Source organism: Bubalus kerabau, chromosome 9 (genome assembly GCF_029407905.1).
Source record: "Bubalus kerabau isolate K-KA32 ecotype Philippines breed swamp buffalo chromosome 9, PCC_UOA_SB_1v2, whole genome shotgun sequence".
Taxonomy (NCBI): Eukaryota; Metazoa; Chordata; class Mammalia; order Artiodactyla; family Bovidae; genus Bubalus; species Bubalus kerabau.
This window is the reverse complement of record NC_073632.1, coordinates 50,289,744-50,316,202: the sequence shown is the minus strand read 5'-3', so window position 1 is coordinate 50,316,202 and position 26,459 is coordinate 50,289,744. Positions and strand designations below refer to the sequence as shown.

General features: G+C 46.6%; 1 protein-coding gene and 1 long non-coding RNA gene across 3 annotated transcripts in view; one reads left to right on the top strand and one right to left on the bottom strand.

Annotated features, from left to right (window-relative positions):
- The window catches only part of SOBP (sine oculis binding protein homolog), a 165,962-nt gene extending 150,908 nt beyond the window's left edge, over nucleotides 1-15,054 (top strand). For both annotated transcript variants that reach the window (XM_055535285.1, XM_055535283.1), the window contains one exon: nucleotides 13,434-15,054. The gene's annotated coding sequence lies outside the window, so the exon portion shown is untranslated. The remainder of the gene's footprint in view (nucleotides 1-13,433) is intronic.
- LOC129619846 (uncharacterized) lies at nucleotides 23-25,597 on the bottom strand. The gene is made up of 5 exons (XR_008698178.1): nucleotides 25,357-25,597; nucleotides 25,063-25,174; nucleotides 14,496-14,692; nucleotides 1,318-1,462; nucleotides 23-143 (listed from the first exon to the last, which is right to left on the bottom strand). It is a non-coding gene; the product is annotated as an uncharacterized LOC129619846 (long non-coding RNA).
- Between the last annotated feature and the right edge of the window lie 862 nt (nucleotides 25,598-26,459).

Genomic DNA, 26,459 nt, shown 5'->3' with positions numbered 1-26,459 from the left:
TGGTGAGAACCGGAGAGAGCGCTTGCTAAGATCATTGCAGACTCATCAAGGAGAGACTTATGGATCAAGGAGAGACTTATGGATGAACAGTGACAAAGCTGCTCTTAGACACATCTCGCTTAGTATTGCTAGGTCTCTTTTAACTTTTAGGACAAGGAGATTGAAAGAGGGTTTTAATATGCAGGCATCTGACTTTAGATATTATTTCAATCAAATTATGATGGAATAGGAAATGACATTTGTGATCGGGTATTTATTTCTTTTAGATATACCACAGCCCTCCTCCTTCAACAGGGCTGGGACTAGAGTGAGGCCAGAGAAATGCTTAGCGAGGACTCCAGGGTCAGGCAGTGTGGCATGAGTCATGGACTTGATCTACCGACTTCCTGATCTGTGTGGCAGCTCCCCGACCAAAGCTGGTCTCCATGAACTAGTCTATGCATAGCCTTCAGCCACTCCCCCTGGAATTTTGTGGAAAGCTTTATGTGCCTGTGAGAGGAGGCATTTTCTTGGGAGGAGCAGTTCATAGATTTTTGACTTCAGAAAAAAGTAGCTTACATATCTGACGTATCTGAAGGGTTATTTTATGTGATCACCAAGCAGTATCTGAGTGGAAGTTTTTCTTGTTACTCTGAGGAAGCTGAATTAATTGTAAATTTCCCTTAAAACTTGGAATTTACTTTTAGCAATTTTTGCTGTGGACCTAATATTGCAAAATCATTGTTACAGCCATATAATGTAGCCCTTGTCTCAGTAAGATTGCCTTAGTGACAAAATGCAAAAGGTCACAGACCTTTCTTCAAGTTACTATAACCTGTGAGTATCTGTGGGGAAAGCAGAAAAGGGAAGCAAGGAAAGGAACAGGTTCAATGCTTCTTCACCACTTGGCCTTTCAAAGTTTATGCTGTGTAGGCAGCGGCTGTCCTTCACTGGAAAACCATCAACCCTGCCGTTAAGGCCAAGGGAGTGGAATGGCTCGAGTTGGAGAACTGGGTAGATCAGTAAACACCAGAGCACTGGTGTGGCCATATCTGGGAGCACCACCAATACCCATAGTTCCTTAGCACATGCTTCTTCACCTGGAGAGAGTGTGCTTGGAAAGGTGAAGGCATTTGACTAGCTATTAACAAGCCATGGCCCAGAAAGGCACTGGAAATAAGCTCCCCATCTAGTTTCCAATGAATCGCTCCCTTGCTGGCTCGAATGACTGCCTGGGTATCCTGGTTCAATCATTTACACCTACCTCCATGCAGACAATCATCGTGGGGGGGCAGAGGTGTTTGAGGACCAAAACACTCTGCAGCATGAAACACTTACCTCATGTTGTGAAACACCCCCACCACCAATACACTGCCTTTCCCAGACTTTCTTGTCAAAGGGATTGTGTCAGTGGCTGAGGGTGGCCGCCGTTCAATCTTCCTTCACTCTCTCCCATACAGAGTTGTTTTGTATTCTTTTGTTGCTGGTTTAAATAAATATACGTGGATGCATGTTAAGGCAATGCATTCTGCATTTGTAAACTTTTTTTTTTTTGAAATGCCTCACAAACATAAAAGGAATCTATTTAAGAGAAACAAATAAATTAGTTTTAAAAGATAAACAATTTAGCCCTGGCATCATTTAACATGGTCTTAGTCTCAAGAAAAAGGAGTAAATGCCATCTCAGATGCCAGCTCTAAATACTAACCCCGGAGAGTTCTTCTCCAGATCTGTGGATTTCCACAGCACTCTGCTTGAGGAAAAATCAGGGTGGGGTCAGGATGGGGAACATGAGGCCAACAGCAAGGAGGGGAAACACACACACACACATGCAAATTATTTCAAGAGTCATTTAAAAGATTCTAGTGAAAATGACTAGAGCAGAAGCAAAGGAAGACAACAAACGTTGGAATAAATCTATGCTTTGAAAAGCTCCTGCATGTACTAAATGTTCTTAATTTGGACCCTCCTCAAGTTGCCCCTGAGATCCCTTAGCTCTGAGCTTCTAGGACCAAGCTGTGGTCATAAGCAAGAATGTGCCTGTGTGATTTTACCCAATGCACAAGTCTGAATAGGGAGATGGGAACACGAGAGCAGAGCTGCCTGGCCACGCGGGTGTGGGGTCAGGACTGGGACAATCAAAGCTGCCTCACGCTGCCCGGCCTCATTCCATCCAGAGACTTGGCTGCAATGCTGGTTGTCTCATCATTTACCCCCTTTGAACCTCTGGTTTGTTGTCTTTCTGTGATAGCAAGCTGTGTTTTGTTTTGGGTAAAAAGGGAAGTAAGAATGTGACAGAAGAACAGAAGGGAGAAACACACTTTATGGACTCGTTTGATATGAAACATTGACCTCATGTCCAAAAGATGCAATTAAAGAGTATATCTGTCCCTCTTTTGCATGGCTTATTTCCCCAGACGTGTTTTTGGTATTGAAAATGAATGGTATTCCCATACAACATGTGTCTCAATTTGTAATGATATCCTCCTTGCAGCTGGCTTAGTTCTCCAACTGTTTCTAAAATGTTACTGTCTTAAATTTGAGCCAACCTACAATAACAAATTATCTGGAAGCAACGTGGCTGAGCTGCATTTGGTGAGAGAAGGGGAAACCCTATATTTCATCCTTCAACTCTTGTTTTGGAAATTCAGAACTGTAACATGATCTTTTTCTAAGGAAATCTACACATGCACACTTTAAAAATTGTGCATATTGGGTGTTGTGGGAGCAAGAATGAGCAGGTTTAGGTTTCTCTGCAAAGTTCTGCATCCCATCAACAAGCCCTTTTGATATTTTAAACCCATATTTAGAGTAATTTCAAGATATTTGGAGCACATGTGGTTAAATGTAAAACTTTGTCATTATGATTTGTTGGATGCTTTTATTTTAAATATTTATAAGCCATTTTTAAGTACTTTATCCAAAAGATTTCTCCTGCTAAAATACTATAATTGAGTGGTATCTGAGCATCAACTGGGCGTATAGTAGACAGAGGGTGAAGTCACTGCAACACGCATGCACGTTCTTGCTTTTCTGGTTTTGATTCAAATGTCGTTTTTAGTAGATTCAGCTTATTTTTTAACTGTATAAAAAGTCATAAACTGGATTGGTTGTCTCTGATATTTTTTTAATGACCAAATCCCCCAAAGGTAAAATGTTCAACCTGAATTATGTCGATTCCTACCTCTTTTTTTTATCCTGAGAGTAATTAATAAAACTTTCCATTAGAGTGTTGGATTGGAATCTGTGCCCGTAGGAACTTAAAAGTGTCATATTGTTCCTCTGACATGTCTTAGAGACAGTTTATTGGTGGTTAGATTGAATTCTTTACTATTCACCCTCAGCCATCAGAAACTGAGACATAAGATCCCATCTTTATCATAAGTAGCCTGTTTGAGTACTTAATATGAAAAAGAGGAGAGGGGGGGAAAAAACCTTTTTCCAAACTTAAAATCCATTTAACCTTCAGAAGTTATAAATTTCAAACTGACCACAGGCCTCTGGGGCTCACACTCTTTATGGCTGGCAAAATACAACTTTCTGGTAAGAATGGGGGAAAGAAGGCTTTAAAAGGGCTCATAAACTTGCTTGGACATCTACTAGCTCTTACCAAACAGCATTTTCATGAGTTAAGTGTAAATGAGTCAGAAACATATAGATTGAATTTCTTTTAAAATACACATGGGTTTAAAAATTAAGGCCAAAGTGCTTGGCAAAATAAGTTTTGGTTTTAGCCAAACCCCAAATGTTTGAAAAAAATAGTTCTACAATTTGCCAAACCAAAAATATATCCAGGTCCCTCCATTCCTCTCATTTAATATGATGGCATCAAAAGCATGGGACTGAATGTCTATTTTCATATCCACCAGGGTTTGAGCAATGTGACTCCCAAATACTAACGGAAAAACTATGAAAACTTTTTTGTGGAAAAACCTTATGACCTTGAAAATGAAGATGAGCAGTCACTGGTTCAGGGTTCTGATTTTGATAGCACTTCTCACTGTCTGATCCTCTGGTCAACTTGTTCTCTGTCTCAGCTGTGTGTGTGTGTGTGTGTGTGTGTGTGTGTGTGTGTTTGATGTACAGAATAACAACTTTTTAAAGATCCTGTATTTGAAATGCTTGATTTTTACTTAATTAATATACCACGATCCACAAAAGTTAATAAACTCTTAATCATATCTGAACAAAGGGAGGCAATCCCCTTTTACTCATTATGGTTCAAAGTTAGTCTTCATTTATTTCCCTAGAGGGTAAAACTTATCCATTTTCAACCAACTGTCTTGAATACTAACTCCATGCAGGATATGCTGTTATTAAGAGTTAGAAGGAAGGAAGGAAAGAAGGATGGAGGGAGGGAGGCAAGGAGGGAGGGAGGTAGGAAGGCGGGGAGGGGAGAGAGAGAAAAGCCAAAAAGTGGGAGAGGGCGTGGCAGGAGTCTTTGACTCGTTTTGAGGAGCCAGTGACCTGAGAGAGACAAGAAATAATCAAGGTCACTGTTACAAGCCTCATGCAGAACCTGTGAATGGATGTGATACTATAGACAGAGTGCTTTGACAAGAGCAGGGACCCAGACAGTTCACACTTTGTCGTAACTTAGTACCCAGCTTGGGGCTGGCAGGATGGGCACATGAATGAGAAGAGAGGGTCAGGAAAGGCATAGTTAATGGTACCATGGTAGGGCTCCATACAGCAGGTGAATTTGGGGTTAGGTTCTAAAACCCAGAAGGGCTGTAAACTGGCAGTCGGGAATGGGGGAATAGGGGAGGCAGTAGGGTGTCAAAAGCCGCAGGTGAAGAGAAGAGAAGCCACATGAGGGAGGGCTGTCTGCTTCACCCGACTGGAGCAGAGGATTTGGCTGCAGAGAGGGCGAGGGGGGAGGCTGGACGAGGGCAGGTGGGTAGTGGAGCACGGGGTCGTGGAGCTTGTGCTCAGAACATTAGGTAACGTCAGGAATGGCTGGAGGTCTGTGTTTGAGGAAAATTCCTTTAGCAGCTGTTTGCAGACTGAAAGGAAGCAAGAGAGAGACTGGCATCGCTGAAGCTGATCCCTGCATTCTGATGACAGGCTAATTACCAGCAGTGAATTCTAAACATGGCAGGACGTTCTCGCTGCAACATGGGGGGATGAGCACTGCCACATCCACGTTTTAAGCATGAAAAGCCATCGTAGCAATGCACAGGGAGGATGGACTCTTTTCTTTGAGCCCAGAGTAGGCCTAAAAGGCTTCATGGCACACAGTGGAAGGAAACCTCAAGACGACAGAACATCCCCAAGTTGAGGCCCCAGATTGTCATGGAAATAGGGCTCCACCCTTCTGACCACCCCCCAGCACCCCCCTCCCCCCAACCCCAGCCCACGGCTGCTCTGAACCTTAGGCTGCTGGGTCAGGGCGTGGTGCAGGCTCTCAGTCACCTCTTAGGTGCTCAAGGAAGGCAGTGGCTCACCTAGCAAGGGACGTCCCTGGATGGACGCAGAGCCTGGACAGTGGCCATAGTGATGCCCAAAGCTCTATCTTTGGACTGAAGAGCAGCCACAGGCTTGGGTGGCTTGCTCAAGGTCAGACACCGGGAGAGATCTTCACAGAAGCTTAATCAGATCCCCCCAGGGCCAGCAGGTACTTTTAAAAGAATTTGGTGACCGTGGGAGATGTCTTTTTATCTTTTTAACTCCCCAGACCAAAGGCCTTCTGAAACTTTTCCTCGTGGTGAAGTGGACTCCTGGTAGTAAAGGGAGGCAGTGTCTGGTTTAGGAGTACACACGTATGCCTTGAGGTTGGGCCGGCCTGTGTTCAGATCCCAGCAGAGCCGATGATTGAGGGAGGAAGTGGTTTCTCTCCTGGAGCCTAAGTCCCTAGCTCATCACGTTGCTGGGAAGAACAGATGAGGAAACCTAGGTAGAGTGTGGTGCATGTGCGGTACCCAGGAAAGCGAGTTCCTGTCTTATTAGAAAAGCTACAGTGCCTGGGAGAGGAGCCCGGGGCTGGAGTGAGGTCTGCTTGGGTCTGAAACTGGCTATGTTGCTTATTACCAGCTGTGAGTTTGGACAAGTTTTATAACTGTGTTGTGCCTACATTGTTCTCACTAAACAGTTGTAATAACTAGTATTTCCTGCGGCCTTTTTAGATGTAAGCAGTGTTCCAGATGTTATATGTCCACAACAACCCTCTGTGGTTTCGTTATTAAACCATTTTTATAGATGAAGAAACTGAGGCACAGAGACGTTAAATATCCTACCCAGAGTCACTAGCCAGTAAATGGCAGTCCTGGGATCTGACTGGCAGCCTAGCTTCAGAGTGTCCCTGCAAAACCACTGAGCATGTCTTATATACAAAAAAAATGAAGGTAATAAGCCCCACTTCATAGAATTATCGGGCTCTAGTGTAAACAACGGAAGTACAATGCCCAGGAGGTTCCTGGCGTATGTATAGTAGGTGCTCATTATAAGAATTGTCGGGGTAATGCCTGCAGCCCAGAACTTCTTCCCTCAATGTGTCATGGGAGGTCATGAAACACTTCCATGCTACCAGCCTCGGAAGTTAGGGAAACTATTCCAGAAACCCTCCTAAGATGTCTGGTTCCACTTTTATAAGCAGAGACTGGGACACGCAGAGCAGGCAGAGCTCAAGGTCACAGAGTGGTGCAGCCAGGATTAGAACCTGAGTCCTCTGCCTTTCCCCCCAGTGGAACACGGGATACGACCTGGGCTGCTTGAGTTACACACCCGGTGCCAAGGACCAGAATCATACATTTGCCTCCTGCAGCATTGCTTCTTCACGCGGGGCAGCTGATTTCAGAGAGGAAATAGGTTGTACCTGAGTATCTGGGTGGAAAGGCCGGAGAAAAGCAATTATTAGCCACACACTCCATCTCGTTGTCTGCTGGGGAGGGGACGGCCGGGAATCAGTATGCTTGCTCTTATTTTTCACATGAAGTTTCCTTAAATATGAAGCCCTTCTCTCTCTCTTTCTCCTTCTGTCTTTCTGCTAAAGGGCTGGTTGTAAAGAATAAATGAAGTGTCAGACCTCTTTCCCAGACCTAGCCTAAAATTCTTAAAGTCTGTTGATCCATAGACGATAGCTACTTGCCACATAAAGCTGCCTTTTTCTCTCAGTTTTTTTTCTTATCTTTTCTTTCTTTCCTTTTTTTTAACTTAGACTGCCTACGTTCAGATAATATAAATAAATAACAAACTCAATCTTAGTACAATAAACATCTACTTTTGTGTCCAAGGCAGATTTTTTGGAAGGTGCGTGAGCCAACATCAGCTAGTTTGTGTATTGGCTAGGACTTGAATGAAAATGCAATTATTATTTCTTGTCAAATAATTTCTTGGAGTTCTTGTCTCTAAGGCCTCTGCCAGCTTTGACATCTGCTTGTGAGGGGGAGGAAGGGGAGAGATGAAACCTGGACTAGGGGGCAGCACTCCGAGGGGAGCGTGGACTTTGGGGTTGTAGGGCTGGACTTCAGATTTGTCCCTTTCTAGCCAGTGGCCTTGAGCAAGTAAGTTCTTGGCAAAGTTTCCTCATCTGTAAAATGGGGACAGTGATAAATACTTCATTAGCATTGTTGTTTCAATAAATCAGTATATAAAATACACTTGTTTTCAAGGGAAATAAATATATAAAAGTGCCTAGTGCAATACTTGACATAAAATAAGTGCTCCTTAAAATTTGACTCTTTGAAAACACTGCAACTTTCCCAAACGGAACAGGAAGAGCTTGGTCCTGAAAGTCAAGGGGCATAGGATCGAGGCTTTTCTTCCAAAATTTCTTGCAAAACATTAGCTATATCATGTAATTCTTTGTTTATTTTTCTCTTTCGTGAATGGATTTAGCCACTTGCTCCAGCACATTTGTACAAATGTGTGCAGTTAGTCATGAATCCCTGCCTGTTTTAGAAAAGGACCAGAGACAGGGTAATTTGTTTTGCTTAAACTCTCAGGTTTTAGAAAGGACTTGAGGTGGCTAAAGAAGATCCATTGTCCAGGGAGAAGATAAAGGCTTTTGCAGTGCACAGGAGGGGTTCTGCAGCTCAGAGTTCTTTGTCACCCAGGATCTTTTAGAGGTCAGCAAGAGATAGCCTTGGCCACTCGTGTGAATAAACACGTTTCTCTGCCCATTTGACTCATAGAACCAGCTAAACAAAGAAAAACAAAACTTAAATTTGTAAAACAAAGAATTAAAGATGGAGTTATCCCTGTTCAGGGTCTTATATGGTTGGAATTTTTTTTGATTAAAGAGTAAAATAAGAGATATTGCTAAAGGAGGAAAATTATTAAAAAAGAAAATCAAGGCCTTATGTTTGGTTTAATTTTTTTTTTTCTTTTAGATAATATGAGCCTTAGCTTATCAGAGCTGTGGGGTGGGCAGCTCAGCAGTGATGGAACTTAACATTGGTCCCACAGCCTTCTCATCATGGGTTATTTCCCAAAGCAATCATGCTAGAAACAAGAAGCGATGTTTTAAAATTACTTTCATCAATTAGCAAGCAAGCTCTAAGAAAAGAGATGCCATGTACTTTGTAAATTAAAATGGTTTCCAGCTTGGTAAAAGCCATTTCAGAACTCTTCACAAACCAAAGGTGGATGGAGGAAAAAGGGAACCATTTTTTGGCAAAACCTTCCCAAGCTGTAGCCCTGTCTGGGATGGACTTGGTGCAGAGACCACGATCTGGCGTCACACCCGGGCTTATCAGCCAGTGCAGGCGGCTCTGTTCATTGACCATGGGGCTCTCCCCTTGTGAGTGTCCCAGAATAGCTGCAGCTACCTGAGAGCAGTCCAGTCCTTGGGGACTCATTATTGTCACAGATAAACAGCATGGCTGAAACCAGCACGTAATAGCTGTATTTAACTGTGATAAGTGATGGGCCGACGTGCCCGAGTGAGTGGCATCACGGCAGGGCTGGGATAACTGGACAAAGACAAGCCAGCCTGGCAATGGGCATCTCTTGCACATCATAGGGTTGATGCCACAGGATTTTGGATTCTGGGGAATATATATGACAGACCTGGAGAGCTTGCATTCTAGAAGACAGGACAGACCTCCAGGATTTCGATTATGCTAATGACAAAGGTATTTAAGGAATCGAAGAATAAAAGTTTGGAAAATGGATTAGATTAAAGGAGGCAGGCTTCCTCACAGAGGTGGACTCTTGTAGCACAGAGGGATTATCTTGAAAATATAGAGTAAGACACTTTTCATTGGAATACAGAATAAGACATTTTCTGTGGCTACACATTTACATTTGGGAATGTGTAAATTAGAAATTTTCCTTTTAAATGCAACCTGCATCTATCTTGTTTAGTCGCTAAGTTGGGTCGGACTCTTTGCTACCCCATGGACTGTAGCCCACGAGGCTCCTCTGTCCATGGGGATTCTCCAGGCAAGAATACTGGAGTGGGTGGCCATTTCCTTCTCCAGGGGATCTTCCTGACCCAGGGATCAAACCCAAGTCTCCTGGATTGGCAGACGAATTCATTATCACTGAGCCGATAGTTAGGCTGTAAAGGGCAAAGAAGAAAAGGTGAGAGTGACTGTATGCTGACAGCATCAATGTTAAGATAAGTTATTAACACTCAGGCCTATTTTTGTTTTCTGTTGTGTTCTGAAAGTGCTCGTGTGATAAAGGAAAAGTAACTCAGTCCGCCTTAGCAGTGCTATCCTCATGAAAAGGGAAAGTGTTGGTGGACAGAGGCTCGCTCAGTGCACTTGGCATGCTGTTGTGACTCCACGAAGGAGACACTGCATTTCTCTGGCCAACGGGGCAGCTGGGCCTGGAGTTCTGAGGGCACCGGCTGTGTGTGCCTGCCGGAGATCGTGCACTGCGGAGCGGTTTTCAAACACGGTGCCTGCATGGTCCATGGGATGGGATGCTCGTGTGTGTGTGAGAGACATTCCATGTGGCAGGGCCCTGGGCTGTCCTGCCTTCAGCAAACCCCCAATCAGAGGAAAACCCAAATGTGAGGCACAAACAGAACTGCTTGCATTAAGAGACACTTCCCTTAAGAGAGGAGTGTTTGTGTCTGTGTGTGTGTGTGAGAGAGAGAGAGTTGGAAAGAAGGAGATTTTTTTCTAAAGCTTAGGACTTCAGGGTAGAGATGTTAATAGTCTTTCTTCTCAGTGTGTACTTCCATACTTGATGATGGCTTCGGTCCAAAGATCCTATAAATACAGTCACAGAATATGAGAGATGGAAGACAGAAAATCTCACCGAGGCCTTCATTTCACAGAGGAAGAATCCAGGCTCAGGGGGTTAAGGAATCAAGGTCACGTGGCTGCAGAGGGTTCGTGCTGGACTATAGTCTACGTCTCTGTCTCACTTATTGTAGAACTTTCCCCTTTACTCAGATCAGGAAATTTAGACAGAGAGGACAGATTGTCCCATATGATGTCTCTGCTGGGCAAGGGTCGGCTCGGGCCCTGGAACTTCCTGCCGCGAGCACTTTCTAAAACCCCAAGCTCACTCCCTCCCCACTCTTCAGTTTCTCACACCTTGCCAGCCAATAGCTCTCAGCAAGGTGACTCCCATGGAGAAGGCAATGGCACCCCACTCCAGTACTCTTGCCTGGAAAACCCCATGGACGGAGGAGCCTGGTAGGCTGCAATCCATGGGGTCGCTAAGAGTCAGACACGACTGAGCGACTTCACTTCCACTTTTCCCTTTCATGCACTGGAGAAGGAAATGGCAACCCACTCCAGTGTTCTTGCCTGGAGAACCCCAGGGACGGGGGAGCCTGGTGGGCTGCCATCTTTGGGGTCACACGGAGTCAGACACGACTGAAGTGACTTAGCAGCAGCAAGGTGACTCCCAAGCTTGGTTCTTCATTTTCATTGATTCCTGTGTCACCAACAGAGGGGCTGCCCTGACCAGCCACAGCCAGGAGGACAGAGGAGGAGGCCTTCAGTTCACCCCCTCCTCAAACATCATCCGCTGAGAGCAACTCGCACTTCGGCAACACCACCATCCTGCCTGGGTGGGTGTCCTAGACTCGGCACATGCGTGGGGAGAGGGAAGGAAATGGCACAGATCTTGCCTTTAGCCATTAAAATAAGTTTGGTGTGAGGAGGCTTTCCGAGCAGCAGGAGTGGGGCTGCAAAAAATAGAGTGCGGTGCAGCTGCACCCTTTAGAACTTTGGGGGAAAACACATATTATTTACCAGACAATAATAGATACCAGCGAATAATAATGATTATTATAGTGTTTGGGATGGCAAACGCTGTAGTTAAGGTTCCAGAATGGCTCTCATTATAATCCTGTTTTCCTGGTCCCTTATGAAAGCCTGGAGATTTTCTCCAAGCAGGCTGTTGCTGTCCATGTTTGGCCTTTGTCCAAAGGCGATTTCAATATAAGGAGACTTATTTGAGACATATTTCCCTTTGGAGGCGGTCATGCTCACATTAAAGAAAAAAGCTATATCCTTGAAAAAGCAGTTGTAGTATTCTTGAATGAGTAATTAAAAATGGTGGTGTTTCCCAGTCACTGGAAGAAAGCATTAAACACCTTTTTTTTTTTTTTCCCCTTTTTAAAGAAAGGATTCAGAGGTCCCCTCTGACTATGAGATTTGGTCACTCTTGGTCCCAAGCCCAGAGGTAGGGATGGCTTTCCTCTCTTCACAGCAAGTTTCTTGCTGTGCTTCTTACACAAAAATAAATCCTCCCCAGAAAAGCTATGCTCTGTCCATTTGGATCAGTTTCCAAGTTCGCGTCTCAGTCCTTTGTGACCTCTTATTTGATGGTGGCTCTTAGTGTTTTTGTTTTGGTACCTCTTTTCACCATTGTCTTAAAGAAAGCAAGAAAGAGGAAGGAATGAAAGAGAAAGAAGAGAGAGAAAGAATAAGAGGAAAAGAAATTAAAGTGAGCTCTTTATTCTGAGATAAATAGCCTCATTTCCAAATCTGACCATGCCAAATGAAAAGGTTTCCATGGCCTTGTAATTCCACTCCCATTGCATATTTGTGGTGTTTTGCATTTTCACTTTGGTTATTTAATATACATATTAAATGCACATGGATCTGGTGATTTAATGTGATTTGGGGAACTCAGGCATTTCCTGTCATGCACATTCAGATTTTCAAGTCTTGTTTTTTGGCTGATCATTATTATGGTTACCATTAACACCAGGATTTGGATAGCAGGGTTCAAAGCACAAGCTTGGATGTAGTCCTCCCAGTGGGCATTTTGACCTCTTCACACTTGAGCTAAATTCATGCTGCAGACACTCTGAGCACGTTTCCAGGTCTCTTTGTGGCCTCTATTTCTTCGTCTATAAAATGAGGAAATTGTGTATATTATCTCTGGGGTCTCTTCAAGTTCTCCATTCTATCACCTGAAATTATTTGTTCATTGTTCTAGGAATAATCTCAACAGTTGTAAAGATGTTTACGACCCCTCTGCTACCACATCATGTTAGCCAAATTCTACCCATTCACATTTCTGACATCTCCATTTATGGGCAGGGGGGAAGAAAGTACTGTTTGGGGACATGGGGGACAAGAGTTGTTTGACTCCCATTCATTTGACAAATGTGTGTTGAGCTGAACACGTTTGTCCCTGGGTGTAGGGACGTGAGCAAAACAGACTCTACCCCACACCTCAGGGACTTCACAGTTTGGTTGGCCAACTTCTAAATGGCTGCTTCCTAGGGGTGATGGCAGAGTGTCTTCAGGAGGTTGTATTTTAAGCCAAGAAACTGGTAGCAAATGAAATAAGCCAGTAAAGATAGAGAGGCAGAGCCCGACATCTGTGGTGGAAGTTGGGATGGGCGTTCCCCACTTTCCTGGTGACCGTCCTTCATACCTGCTGTACTGGGATGAGTCCCGCGTTGGGTTTGGATAGGAAGGGATGTGAGTGGCTCACCTTTCAGGCTGACCCACAGAGAGGGACACTTCTTCCAGCTCAGTGGTCCCTATAGGAAACCCCTAAAGAGAGGTCTAGGTGTCTCAGGAATTTTTCACATGCTAAAACGTTCATCTCATGGCCTTCCTCCTTTGCAGCAAACCTCGGGGCTGTTACATGAGGTACGGGGGTGAGGTCTGCAGCTCCAAGTGCCCTAACAAGCTTGCCTGTCTTTGGGGGTGCCCTTGAGCAGCTCCAAAGACCTCCTGCCAGTTAAGGGTGCACTAACGTGGAGAGCGAAAGCTGCCAGGTCGCAAAGGATGCCGCTGTGGTCTTTGGGCGAGGGCGTGGTGCGCCATGCTCATTATGGTATTCCAAAAAGCGACTCGAGTTTCATTTCCTCACGCAAAGCTGGCAGGGCTGACCCTGCGCAGAACCGTGAATGAAAGTTGTGTGGAAACCAGGCTGTGCCGCCCCGTTGTGGGGCCTCCTCTCCAGTCTGACCTGCCGGCTGGAGAGCGCGCTGCTCTGACTCATGCCGGGGTTCTCCCCAGCCTGGGGGTGGGGGACGGTTTGGTCCTGTGGATTCTAACAAACCCCTTCTCCTCTATTTCTAGGAACGCGCACTCACAGGGTAACTTGCATGGAGAGAGGGCGCAGAGCAAACCATATCTCGCCATCCAATGACACCAGCTGGTCCGTTCACCACCCCCTCTGGCTAAAACTCAAGCAAATAAAGCCGCTTCCTGTCATTAAGCATCTCAGAGGAAGCAGCTCTCCTTCAGTGGCCTCTAGCCCAGAGAAGCCAGCACGTCTTGGACCCACCAAGCGGGCCCAGCCTTCCTGCCGCCACCATCTCTGCTTCTCCCCAGAGGAACTTAGGGATTTTTGCCCCTGGTTTAAAAAAAAAACCCCCAACAACAAAACAACAAGCCACCAGGACCAATGTAGGTATTCTCCCCGCCCATCTTCCAAGGCTCAGAGGGTGAGGCTGGAAGACGATCCGGATTTGAAAACAAAAATCTTTTTTAAATCTTTTTAAAAACTGCTGTGGTTTTGCTGCTACACGAAGAGTTGTGATTTGCATTGTACGGTTTTGGACCTATACTGTTCACGTTTTGACGGCGGAGAGGGATCGTACTGGAGTCCCAACGCTTCCAGATTCATCTCTGTCCTGCCCAGGATGCACTTTTAAATGAAGAGTTAGAATATTTTATTGGCTAATATACTTTTCTTGTTATTTTTACAAAGGCCACCTTTATCCTTTTTAATGCCATATTTTCAGTGTTACACTTTTATGGCTTTTAATTTTCGATTTGACAGATGTAAGAAGCAGCATGAATAGTTTATACTGTGGTTTTTCAGAGACTGAATGCCAAGAGAACTCGGTAAATGTTTATTCTTCTCAGCTTTCTCTTTAAATTCCCCTAAATAGCGCCCCATTTGGGAACAGAGCAAGAGTGTTGAACTGAAGACCAAAATGCCCTGAAGGTGTAAAATAATCCGAGGGGGAATATTTGCTGGGCGTCACGAAAGACTTGGATGAAATTTCAACCCTGATGGTTTTCGGTGATCCAGGAAGTCAGTGAAGCAATCTCTCTATACGCAGAGCCCTTTCATGATAATTAGAATGGTATGGACAAACCAATGAAAACAGGAGGGAAAGTGAGAAAGCTCACCCATGATTCTGTTTCACTGTTTGCTTTCTCCTGTCATGGTTAAGAGAAATGTGCAATTCGATCCTCAATCAGTGGGTGGAGGATAACAGGGTAGATTTTCTTGTGTGCACTTGTACAGTTGTAGCTGGGAGTCCAGAAGTCCTCTAGAGCATGTGTACTGGCACTGAGTTGGTGAGACAGTTGTGGAGTATCCCATTCTGATGAGTACAGAAAAAAAAAAAGAAAAAATAAGGAAAAAAATCCAAAAAAAGAAGAAAACAAAAAAAAAAAATGAAAAAAAATCAAATCACCTTGTGATTCAGTGTATCTGTTTACTAACTCCAATAAAGCAATTGTTCCCTCTGGAGGGGTCCAGGTGCCCCCGCCCACAGGCCGCTGAGCTGGCAGCAGGAGGGGGCGGGCGAGGCCAGGACGGTGTCACGCTGGCCCTGAAGCACCAAGGGGCCGTGGATGCGGTGTACATACTGTATTTCTATATCCTCCTTTGTACAGAGTCACTTAACAAGTCAAGCTACTGTCTTACAGGTGCTCCTTATTTATTAGAGCTGTGAGAGCTTGGGGGGACACACCTGGCGAGCGAGCTCGCTTTTTAAAAATGAAATGTGGGGGGGCAGGGGAAGGGGGCGGGAGGGAGGGGAAGCTCGCAAGCCCAGGGAGAGATTTATAAAAGTGAACAAAAGGAAAACTTCCAGCCACCGATTAAACCAACCAACCGACCCCAACACCAAACCCGCCCATGCAGGACGCAGCAGCCCCACCTCTGGGCACCCCTTTCCCTGCGGGGGGCCCCCAACGTTTCCTCACTCCCTGACACAGTGTCCGATTCATCAAACAAAAATAAATCTCTAAGAAAGAAAAATGCACTTACATGTGCTTATTTTGCTTTTCTCATTATTATGACTATTGTTGTTATTTTCCTTGTTACAGAAGGTGTTCATGTCTTTCCCCCAGGGAATTTTTTTTTTTTTTTTACATAAAGCTGGTTTTAAAAGATGTCGAAATAGAAGGAGTGAAGCTGGCCCTTCCCAACCTGCATCTCTGCAAACAAGAGCCCACCTGGTCTGTTTGAGGGTCTGATTTCCCACCATGTCCATCATTGACAACACACAGCACATGTGGAGTGAGCTCTTGGAGTGAGCCTGTAGACTGGGGTGCCCCTTCCCAAAGGCTCTCCAAGTCCTGATTTTTTTGGCTCCAAGGGTTTGGTTCTAAGGCTCAGGAAGCACCATGCGCTAGAAGCAAAACTCCCCAGTGGACTCTGCTCCCATCAGTACATCAGTTCACCTGTAGGTCAGGAGTGCTTCATGAATGGGAAGAGTCAGTCTGGTTTTACTTTGGTACCTGAATTAAACATCAGAAAGTTTCTAAGGTGGAAAGTACATGAATACCTAGTTCTAGTCAATGTAGATCTACCCCAATCCTCTTGTTTTACATATATATACAAAAAAAAAACAAAAAACAACTGAAGCCTAGAAAAGTGAATTGACCTGCCCAGGCTCCGCACTGAGTTGGTTTCACTTGTCAAAAAATAAATGTTCATTAAAAAAATGTAGGCACCATCAGCAATCTTCTCTAAATAACCATCCTTGGGGTGGATTCTGACAACCTAGTTTCTTTCTCTTGTAGAGCCTGAGGGATCTTGGAGGCTCCGAGTGTGGGTTTATGGTTATGACTCCATGGGAATCCCTCAGCCCCAGCCGAGTTCATACAGGGGCGGGCACCAGCTGGGGCGGTCTGGTGCAGAGTCCCTGATAGCATTTTTTATCTGGACTTGGCTGTAGACACCATCGCCCAGGATACTGATTCTGCTTTTGTCTGTAGTCCAAGATTGTCCAGCAAACATGTTGACCCTTCAGGAAACAAAACCTCCCTTTGTTTCAATAAGAAAAGATTCCGTGGTGTCTCATCAGACAGCACACCTTTTCCTCTTTCTCTACCTTCTCTTAATCTCAGTGTTCCCTGAAATACAGAATCCTCTTGGGCTATCAAAACTGTATAGAGAGAAATAGAAATAATTATGCCAACATTTATGAACACGTGTTGAGTACATTATTAGCCTCATTTACTCACAGAAGGTCCTAGTATTTCTCCCCTTTTTTTAATTGCATGTGAGGATCTAAAAGCTCAGTGCATTTAGTAGTCGCCCCAGATCATGCAGCCAGTGAGTGACAGAATGGGATTCAAACCCAGGGGTTTGGCCCAGAACCCAGGTTGCACGTCCAATCTGCAGAAAAACTGTTGACATCTTCATGAATTGTCATTTTGTGGTGCAGTAATGCAGTTTTGTAAGTTCCTGGCAGTGATTCAGTTTGTTGTTCTAAAGTGGCCCTCATTTAAAACTAGGCCAGAGAGTTGAGTATTCATGGTTACCCCACTCCACGGCTTGTTGGGTGTGTGGATATGCTGAGGCCACTCTGCTTTCGGAGAAATTAGGCAGTGAATTCCCTGTTGGTTAGCAAAGGCCCACTGAACACGCCCATATGTGATGCTGAGGGTAGCCCAGGAGAGACCAGAGCTCACCACTCCTGCCCCAGGTGGCTGACACGTGGTGGGAAGGTGGGGTTGTGGAAAAGATGGACCACTTCTTGGTCTCAGCAGGACCTCTCTGTAAGTTCCTAGGGTTTATATGAATGTACACTTTGAGCCTGGATTCACAGCTACGCAAAGCCACTTCCTTTTGCAGATGTTCCCTTGACACTGGATGGGCAGCCTGAGCTTCAAGCAGACCTGTAGATGCCAGCTGGTGCTGCCCAGAGGGCACAGCCAAAGGCCAGGGCTGGGGCCCAGGGGCAAAGGCACTCAGGATTCGCACCTGCTCCCTGCCCTCTCCGGCTCCTCCTCTACCCTTGAGCTTAGCTTCAGCTTCCTTGACAAGCTTCCACAGGGTCCCTCCAGGGAATATGTCTACCCTGCTTACAGCTCTTCAGCGGTTCCCTGTGGCCTATGGAGTGGCACCCAAAACCCTTCCCGCTTTGGCCCCTGCTGGCCTTTCCAGCCCCACTGGCTCCCTGCCCTCAGCCTCACCTGCACACCATCTGCGGAATTAGGAGCTGTTTCCTGACACCCCAGCTCTCTCTCCCACTCCTGTGTCTTTGCACAGGGAGCTGGCCTTGACTGTCTGTCTCTGTCTTCCCAGGGCAGTATTGGTAGCCCTTTGAGACTTGGCAACTACTCTGGGGACACTTTCCTGGGGAGGCTGCAGGGCCCACTTCCTCCCCTCCCCTCTGGGCTGAGGCACCTCCAAGCTCACCTCCTTCCAGTGCACAGCACATTCAGTTTGTCCAGTCACTCACCTGGCCATGCCTTTACGAGTCTGTGAAGTCCTTGAGGAAGCGGATCCTGGCTTATCTGCCTCGTGTCTCCTAGGCCCCTCACGTGGAAAGCCCTCCGTCTTACTATTATCTGTAACCACAATGAACAAGCCAACCGCTTCAAAGCTTACTTGATGTGCCACTTCTCCGTGGAGTCAGGCCTGCTTCCCTGAGGGGCAATTGGTCGTTTCTCCCTCTGGCTCCCCCGGCTCTTGTTTAAATGCACCGAGGCCTCGTCACACTGTTCTTCCCACATCATCCAGGCTCCTCAAGGGAGGGCCCCTTGGCCTTCCTAACTTGGCATCCTTGAAGAGCTATTCTCCATCCTTGCAACAGAAAACATCGGCTGAGTTGAGGCCCTTTTCTCCTACAAGCCTAATGGGAGGAGAGGACAGGGAACCCCAGAAACCAGAGCCACCGTGAGGCAGACATGGGAAGGCTGCGTTTGGAGTTTCATTTTTTGTTTCTGAGGCTCAAGAGAGGAGGTGCTGTGGCAGCCCCAGTTCAGTACATCTTCAGGCAGCTTTTAAAAGCAAGACACGACACAAAAGGGAGAAGACTCAGCGCTGCCCCAAGGCTTCTGTGCTCTGCGGTGACTCCAGGCAATGGGACGGTTACACATTTTCCCCCCAAAAGCCTTAGAGATCATTCCTTGACCCTCGGGTACATATATAGATGGCAAGTTAGTCTTCGTCACCCAGAAACGGCCTCTTATTCTCCATCTTCGCCATGGTGGACGGAATGAGCAGTTGCCGTCAGTGTGTGGCGTTCTCGTGAAAGGAGGAGCCTCGGCTGGTCCCATCCTTAGGTGGTTCCTTTGTGCGCGGCCCCAGTTTTGCATACATTCGCTACTAAATTCTCATAACAACCCTGTGAGAGAGGCGCTAGCTTGACCATCATCCCCATTTCAGTCAAAAAAACCTGAGGCCTGACAATGAAGGAGGCTTCTGTCCACAAATGTAGGCAGAACCCAGCAGTGGGCTCCAGTGGCCATGCTCTCTGCAGTGCTAAACAACCTTACCAGTGCCCAGGATGCCCGGTGGTTCAGGAAGAGTTCAGGTCAAGTGTGTGTGTGTGTGTGTGTGTGTGTGTGTGTGTGTGTGGTGGGGGGAGGGTGCTCAGTTGCTCAGTCGTGTTGTGGCTGAGTTGACTCTTTGTGACCCCATGGACTGTAGCCCACCAGGCTCCCTGTCCATGGGATTCTCCAGGCAAGAATGCTGGAGCAGGCTGCCATTTCCTACTGCAGGGATCTTCCTGACTTAGGGATCAAACCTGCGTCTCCTGCATTGGCAGGCAGATGCTTTACCACTGTGCCACCTGGGAAGCCCCAGCCTTGGCACCCAAACCACGCACTTCAGATAGCTTTGACCTCTATATTGTGTTCAGAGAGGAAAAACTAATCTGCTTCTCTTGACGCCTGGTTTTGAACATCACCAAAGACACAACTGTTACTGTTTCCATAGGGAAAGTTTGAGGGAGATGGGAAGGGGCCTGGGCCCGCAGATCAGAGAAGAGAAAAGCACTCTGGTCTTGTGTTAGGTTTCCTGTGGCAGGAAGAAAGGGGGCATGTGGGCCAGGGCGGGCAGGGGGCTAGAGCCCGTCTTCACCATCACTTTGGGGCTGGACCACTGGGTCCGAGGTCAGCTAGCTGACTGCACAAATGGACAAAAATGTTGAAAGTCCCCGAGTGCCAGACTCCACACAGGGCAGTGACCCAGATGGGCTCAGACAATTTTTAATAAACCACATGCTATACAGTCAGTGTGATCCTCATTTCTGGATGAGAAAGATACAGTCCAGGAAGATTAAGTGATCTGCTCAGGTCACTCAGCTGATAAGGAAGAAACTCACAATTTGGGCCCTCAGCCCCCACGTGCAGTGCTCTCTGGTGGTAACACAGCTGCAGAAATACCAGTGTCAACTCAGGTCACAACTCAGTACGAATTTGAATCAGCCAACGGGGCACGTGCCTGATGACATCATTCCAGTCTGCTTCTAGACCTCTGGAAAGAGATCACCCTCTCTTTCCTCGCCCATTCCTCACCTGCAGGGTAGGGCCAAACGAGCAGATGTGACCCCCTCCAAGAGGGAATGAACTCCACCAGAATAAACCCCACCATTAATCTTAATGGGCATTTACCCAACATGTTCTAAATGCCACCTTGGTTGCATTATTTTATTTATGCCTCATAACAGCCCTTAGGAGGTGATTACTATGATTATTCCCATTTTACAGATGAGGAAGCTGAGCACACAAAGGCTAAATAAGGGCAGAGCCCGCTGCTGCATCTGGGCGGTTGGATATCTGGCCCCCGCCTCACCAGCACACTCACGTTTCAGCTTCCCTCTTGTGGATGGATGGATGGATGCCTGAAAGCATCTTGTGAGCGCAAGAGCATTTAATTGAGTATTTTGAGGCCAAATCATACACTTTCATGTATGTCATCATCTTTGAGAGTGGCTGGAGCATCAATCCTGGAAGTCATGTGGACGAGCACAGAAATGGTTCCCATCTCCCTGAGTTATAGAAAAAGTTAATTGCCCATTTCTTCTCCACCTAACCGCCCATAAATTCCTGTCCTGAATGAGAACTCTTCTCTGCAAACCCTGCTGGCCTCGCAATCCAGCAAATAGGAATGCTCAAGGGGATTCACTCCAAAGCTCTTTGCTGTGCTTATTTCTACTCGTGTGCTTCCTTTTAACAGCCTGGGAGCAAGGACCAGGGCTAATTCATCTTTGCATTCCCTTCACACACCTGTCACGCAGGGCACACTCAGTGTCAAAGGAGTTGTTAGATGTGTAGATTCTGGCTGCTGCACCTCCCTCACTGTGGGACCCTGAGTCCCTCAAATCTCCTCCACACCCTCTATGTCTGTGAAACCCCCTACCCCATTTCCTGTTCCCCTTCAGGATGTCCGAGCAGCAGTGAGAGGCCACCACCTGCCCAACGGCGTGGACAGGCCGGGTTAGGAAGCCTCAGCTGTTTGGGGAGAAAAAGGAAAAACCGCTCCTCATTTCTCCTCTCCTACTTCTCCTGCCAACACTTCACTCACATTTCATTTAAATGTCCTGTGTAAGATAATTTCTGGTATTGGAAGTAGTTGAAAAAAATTTTTTTGTTTAGGAAAGGCTGGTGTTGGAGTGAATGAGCTCTGGAAGGCGTGCCTTTTGACCTTGACCAAGAAAGGGAAGGTCAGTGCCAAAGCGTATTTAGCCACAAGCTTTGGACTGTGGGGTATTCTTATCCCTTTCTTTCTAGGTTTATTTAAACAAAAGGGAAAGATGATCACAACATAGAAAAATGAAAACAATTATAGGCAGAGAAAGCAGAGTTTCATAAAATAACAGCACCCAGGAGGGCTCCTCTGGATTACATTCTCCCAGCACTGGAGCCCCCAGCCCACACCAAGACCTCCCTTCCCGGACTCGGCCATACGCCTCACAGTACCCTTCACGTTCGGTAGCTGGATTGGGGCTCAGGACCAGAGGCCAGGAATGCAATAAGATACTTTTCTACGTATTGATCCTTTTAAAAAAGAGTTTGTTTTCATGAAACTTTAATTCACTTTTTTTTTTTTTTTTAGCTTTTTAGCCTAACTGCTACACATTTTATCCCTGTTCTTTGTGAAATGCTAATCCAGCCCAGGGTTTTCATTTTCCGGGTGTAACTTTTCAGAAATTGTATATCTGCATAGCAACCCAGCAAGGGCTGCCTATGTCACGGTATCATGTGTCAGAAAGATGAAAAGGACTCCAAACCCCAGCTCTCCACACACTTGGCCCTCCGATCCCAGGGCAGAGAGCTTCTTGGCCTTAATATAAATGGCAGGAGAGTCATTTCGGGGCCAGAGAGGTGCAAACTTTTATCTTGTTGATGACAGAAAACGACACATGACCTCAGCTCAGCTCAGCGGGGACGAGCAAACCCGAAACAAAGGCCGTATTTTTCTCAGCTCTCGTCCCGGCTGTCAGCTTCCAAGTGCAACCTGAGCCTGGATTCCGAACCCAGTGTCCAGATTAGAGATTGTTGACTCAGATTTAGTGGTGAAACGTGAGCCCAACTCTGTTGATGGCAGGCCTTGAAGGAGCAAGTTTAGTTAAGCCAAGAGAGATTGTATGTCAGACGAGAGCCTGGCTTCTCTTTATCACAAACTTCCTGATCTGCCTCTGTTTTAATAGTTTCCACCACCACCACCAAAAGAGAGACTGCGAGGGAGAGACAGAAACAAAGGTGGAGAGAGCCAGAGACAGAGAGAGGGAGAGACAGAAGGAAGCTTTGCCCTCAGTTCATCTCCTCAGTGTCATAAATCAGGAAATTAACAAGTGTGTAACTGGCCTTTGCCACAGTCAAAGACAATAAGCTTTTTGTGTTTCTAACCGGTGGTGAGCACTTAACATAATCAATGGAGAGCTCCACTCAGAAAGGATGAAAAATGGGGGCTTGATCTTGCCACTTAAAGGATATTTCCCGATACGCAGGCACATGGCTTTTATAAGGCTCAAACATGGCTTAGAAACTTGCCTCTCTGGTCTGAAGGCAGGTCATTAAGAGAAATCATTACATCGCTTTCCCTGTCTCTGTCTCTCCGTTTTTTATTTTGGCGCCTTCCCGGCTTTTCCTTGGCTTCTGATTTCATCCCTCTTTTAGATTCTCTGTGCCTTCAGTAATTTATGTGCAAGATATTTTTCCCAACCTCCAAATGTTTTTCCATTTGGCAAACCATGTCCCGATGCTTCCACACAATGTAACTGTAGAGTTCATTTACACTAGAAAACACAAGCTTGGTTAATGGAAAAGCCGAACAAGCCTACGTCGGTGACCCCGGGTGCGGGGCTGATTCACAGACGATATTCCAGGCCACCCCTGGGGACACATGGGGGTGGGTGTTGGGGAGCAGTGTCTTTCCTCGCTTGCCACAGATGCTTGGCTTCGACCCTCCTTGTCTCCAAAGAGGAAAGAATTCCTTCCAAGCCCCTTTCTCGTATAGTTTTTGGAAGCTTCAGGGCACCATATGGAGAATCATTTCGTGATTCTCCTGATGGCTTTTACGTGAGCAGCTATAAATTGGATGGTTTCCTTCAGGTCTGCTATCCCTATGGAACCTGCTAAGGACTGTCGGGAGTAATCACTGAAGATGTTAGTCCTGAGTGTTCTCTATGGGAGAGAAAACCCAGGCCTCCTCCTGGCTGGGCACAGAGTTAAGGAGCCCGGGGAGGGTCTGGGTGCGGTGGGGCAGGCCATGCAAGCCTTTCCAATTGGTCACAAGGGTGCTTGGCCCCAATGACTTTTTCATTCCAAAGTCAAGGATTTAGGATAAAGGCGGAAGTTGAGGCCCCGCCCCCCATTGGGTTTACGTCCAGTCACAGGGCACATCTAGACAACATTCTGGCTTCTGAAAGATGAGTTTTATTCATTAACTGACACTCTTTCTTCCTTAGCAGTTGCAATGATGTAGAGTAGACTCCCTGCATTTTACCTTTTAAAAGTGGCTTTCCCTCAACCCAATACTCTCTTAATTTAATAAGCCAATCAAAGGCAAATTGTTGTTCTAATAAGGATACAATTGAAAGTGAATCTTTTTAGAGTGTTTATTTTGCTTGGATAGCATTTCCTTAAGTAATTTCTCTGGCCCTCTGGATCAGCGCCAGGAGGGCAGAGGGTGGCTAATATCTTCTAGGGAACCACAAATGAAGTACCAAGCCTTTAAACGGTTTCCCAAGCACTTCCGTTTTTAAAAAAAAAGTTAAATATAAAAATCATAATACTAAAGATTGGTTGGCTCTAGGAACTCATTCCCTTGGATGTAATTTTAGGCTTTTGTTTATCTTTCTTGATTGATAAAGTAATTATCAAAATGGGTTAGAAAATAATAGCCAACTGGTGAGAAAAGGAACAGTTGGAGGAAGCAAAGCAATGGAGGAAAAGCCTGCCCAGACTCAACCCCAAGCTTTCCAGTGAAGCTCCATGTAACTTCATCTTCTCTTTTGCCTCTCCTGTCCCTGGGGGCTGACCATGGCTCTGGCTGGATGAAGCTTCTCCATCACCCGGTAGCTAATGAACTCGTCCAGAAAGGCTGCTCTCGTCCTCTCTCCCCTGGTCCCTTCTCTGCTCCTCACCTTTTCTCCACCCCTCTTCACTCTGAAGCCTGCCACAGGCCAACCAGAACCCCAGCAGATGTTTGTGTTTTATGAGCCAAATGGGAGCCTGAAGGATCAACTAAATACCAGCCCCAGTGAAAGATGGAACCAGGCCATCTGACATCAGAAACACAGAATGCCCACCCAGGCTGGGCTTCCAGGGAGCAGAAGGAGGGCTCAATAATGAGCTGGCACACCCTACGTGCTGGCCCATTGCTCTACCTTCTGAAGAGCACACAGGGCCCTTTCATGGAGGCTTGGGGAGGTTGGGCAAGACCTTCCACGAGTTCCCCTCCCTGGATGGCAGTCCTGGCGCCCAGCAGCTTCCCCTCTCGCCAGAGCACCATGTGGTGCCCTGACTGTGACTCCTGGGCCAGGCACGAGCTGCAGGTTAAGGACCACTATCATCAGTGGCTTGGAAGTGCCATGTGGCTCAATAGACAGCCCTGCCTTCACACCACTGTAGGACCAAATAAGGAGAGTGGACAGAGTGTGGGGGGACAGATGGAAAATCTAAGTTTCTGTCTCAGCTCCACCATTTATGCTGCTATTGGCTGTGTTGGTTTTTATCATCTCTGAGGCTTGCTTTCTCCATTTGTGATATGGAAATCGTAATAGTCACTCGGGGTTACTTCCAGGATGAAATGATCCAGTGTGCGCTAGCTCTGGGCCTATTCCTTCACTTTCCCTGCTCTGCCCTGTATGGGAGGGAATCAGACTATGACTGAGTTCAGCCAATGGGAATGTGGGAGAAAGGTTTCTTCCCCACCCCTCACCCCAGCCCCCCTGCTTCAGGCAGCTTTTCCAGTAGCAACTTCCTCTCTGTCGAGTCTCCTGTCCCCTCTGGAAAGCCCAGAGTATTGCAGGTCCCTGAGTGGCCTCCTCCCTCTGTTCCTCTGTCTTGGGGTGGTCTCACCACCCCCTGCCTAACTGCTCAGCTTGCCATCCCCTTCATTGAATTCCCTTGCATGTGAACGTAAGCGCTGAGGTGCTTTCTGTTTCTCTGGTTTGACCTTAGCTGATAGAGTGTGTGAACGTGCAAATGTATCTCACACCTAGAGGAAACAGATGTCCTGAAGATCTCAGCACACGAAGATCAAGGGGGCAGGGCCACTAACCTGGTTCTTCTCACTCTAAAGCATCAGATCCTGGGCTTTAACCATGAGGTCGGGGTCTTCCTGCACCAGCTGTCAATCAGAAGTAATTTCCAGAGGGGTTCTTCAACTTGGGCTTTTAGAAAGATAGAAAAATGGGATAAGATCTACATATTTTAAAAAAATCATACACTAGTTTAAAAACATACTATAATGACAATATCCAGTGGACTTCTGGTCTGCTTTCCACGCACTCTCTGCTAAGGCAACTATAGGCGGTGTGGCCTGGTGTGTCTAGACTCTTTCATGGTTGCTGACCTCTTGAGTCTCCTGCTACTCCTGTTCCACACCTGGAAGCGTTTTCTCCTTTCCCAGCTGTGTTCTCCAGTTCAGTGAGTGAGCGTCCCTGTCCTACCAAGGAGGGGGTGTGTGTGTGTCTATCAGTGCCCTGCTCCATCCCTCCTGGGCTTGCTCAGCCCTCGGTGCTCTCTCTCTCCATCTGCCTTCTGTCTTCTGGTTCTTCTGTGCTGCGGGGATGGGAAGGCTGTGCTCCACTCCTTTTGGCAGGAAGTGTAACTTCCTCATTGAGGTCAAATTGAAAATGGATTTCCCCACTGGGCAGAGAGAAGGAGGCCCAACTTCCCTTTCGCGTTATTAATCAGTGCCCCTCCCCTGCCGGTGGCTGCCGGGCTCAGGACAGTCTTGCTTAACCATTTCTTGCTCAGCATCGTGAAATCTCCAAAGGCACCACGGGAGCTCTAAAGTGCTGGGTTTTGGATCATTGTGTTCTATGGGCATCTCTCCTCGGGTCCTGGGCTACTGGTGCCGCGTAGGGAGGGGGACAGTTAGGACAAGACTGCCTTTGCCTGAGGAGTATATTTAATGCATTTTTCTCACTCCCATCTCCACGGGCAGATTTATGCTGTTTCATCTCAAACTGACAGGCCTAGAAAGACATTCTTTATGGGTATGTCTCTCTCCGTCCCTTTGACTGGATTCATGTCATTCCTATTGAAAGTATACTAACCAAACCACATGCAGGCATTTTAAACACACCTGCGACCTCATAGATGACATTGTACACTCAAGCGTAAATGGGGGTATCCTTAGTTTTCTGCTTCCAACCTCTCCCGGATTGCAGCCTTGCAATTTAGACTCATGTGTTCCTCACACAGTCATAAAATCATAACACTTCAGGCCTGGAATGGACTTGACTGTTCATGCCGTTCAATGCACCTGTCTTTGTACCTGAGGGAACTGAGCTGTGGACATAGGTTGCGTGACTTGGCTAGTGGCAGGTGGCCAGTGAGGGGCAGTGTCAAGGAGAGAACATGGGTCTTCAGGGACCTCAATCTAGTGCTCCTTCCAGTGACCACTATGGTGATTAAAACCAACAAAGCTTTTGTTGCCTTGATGCACGT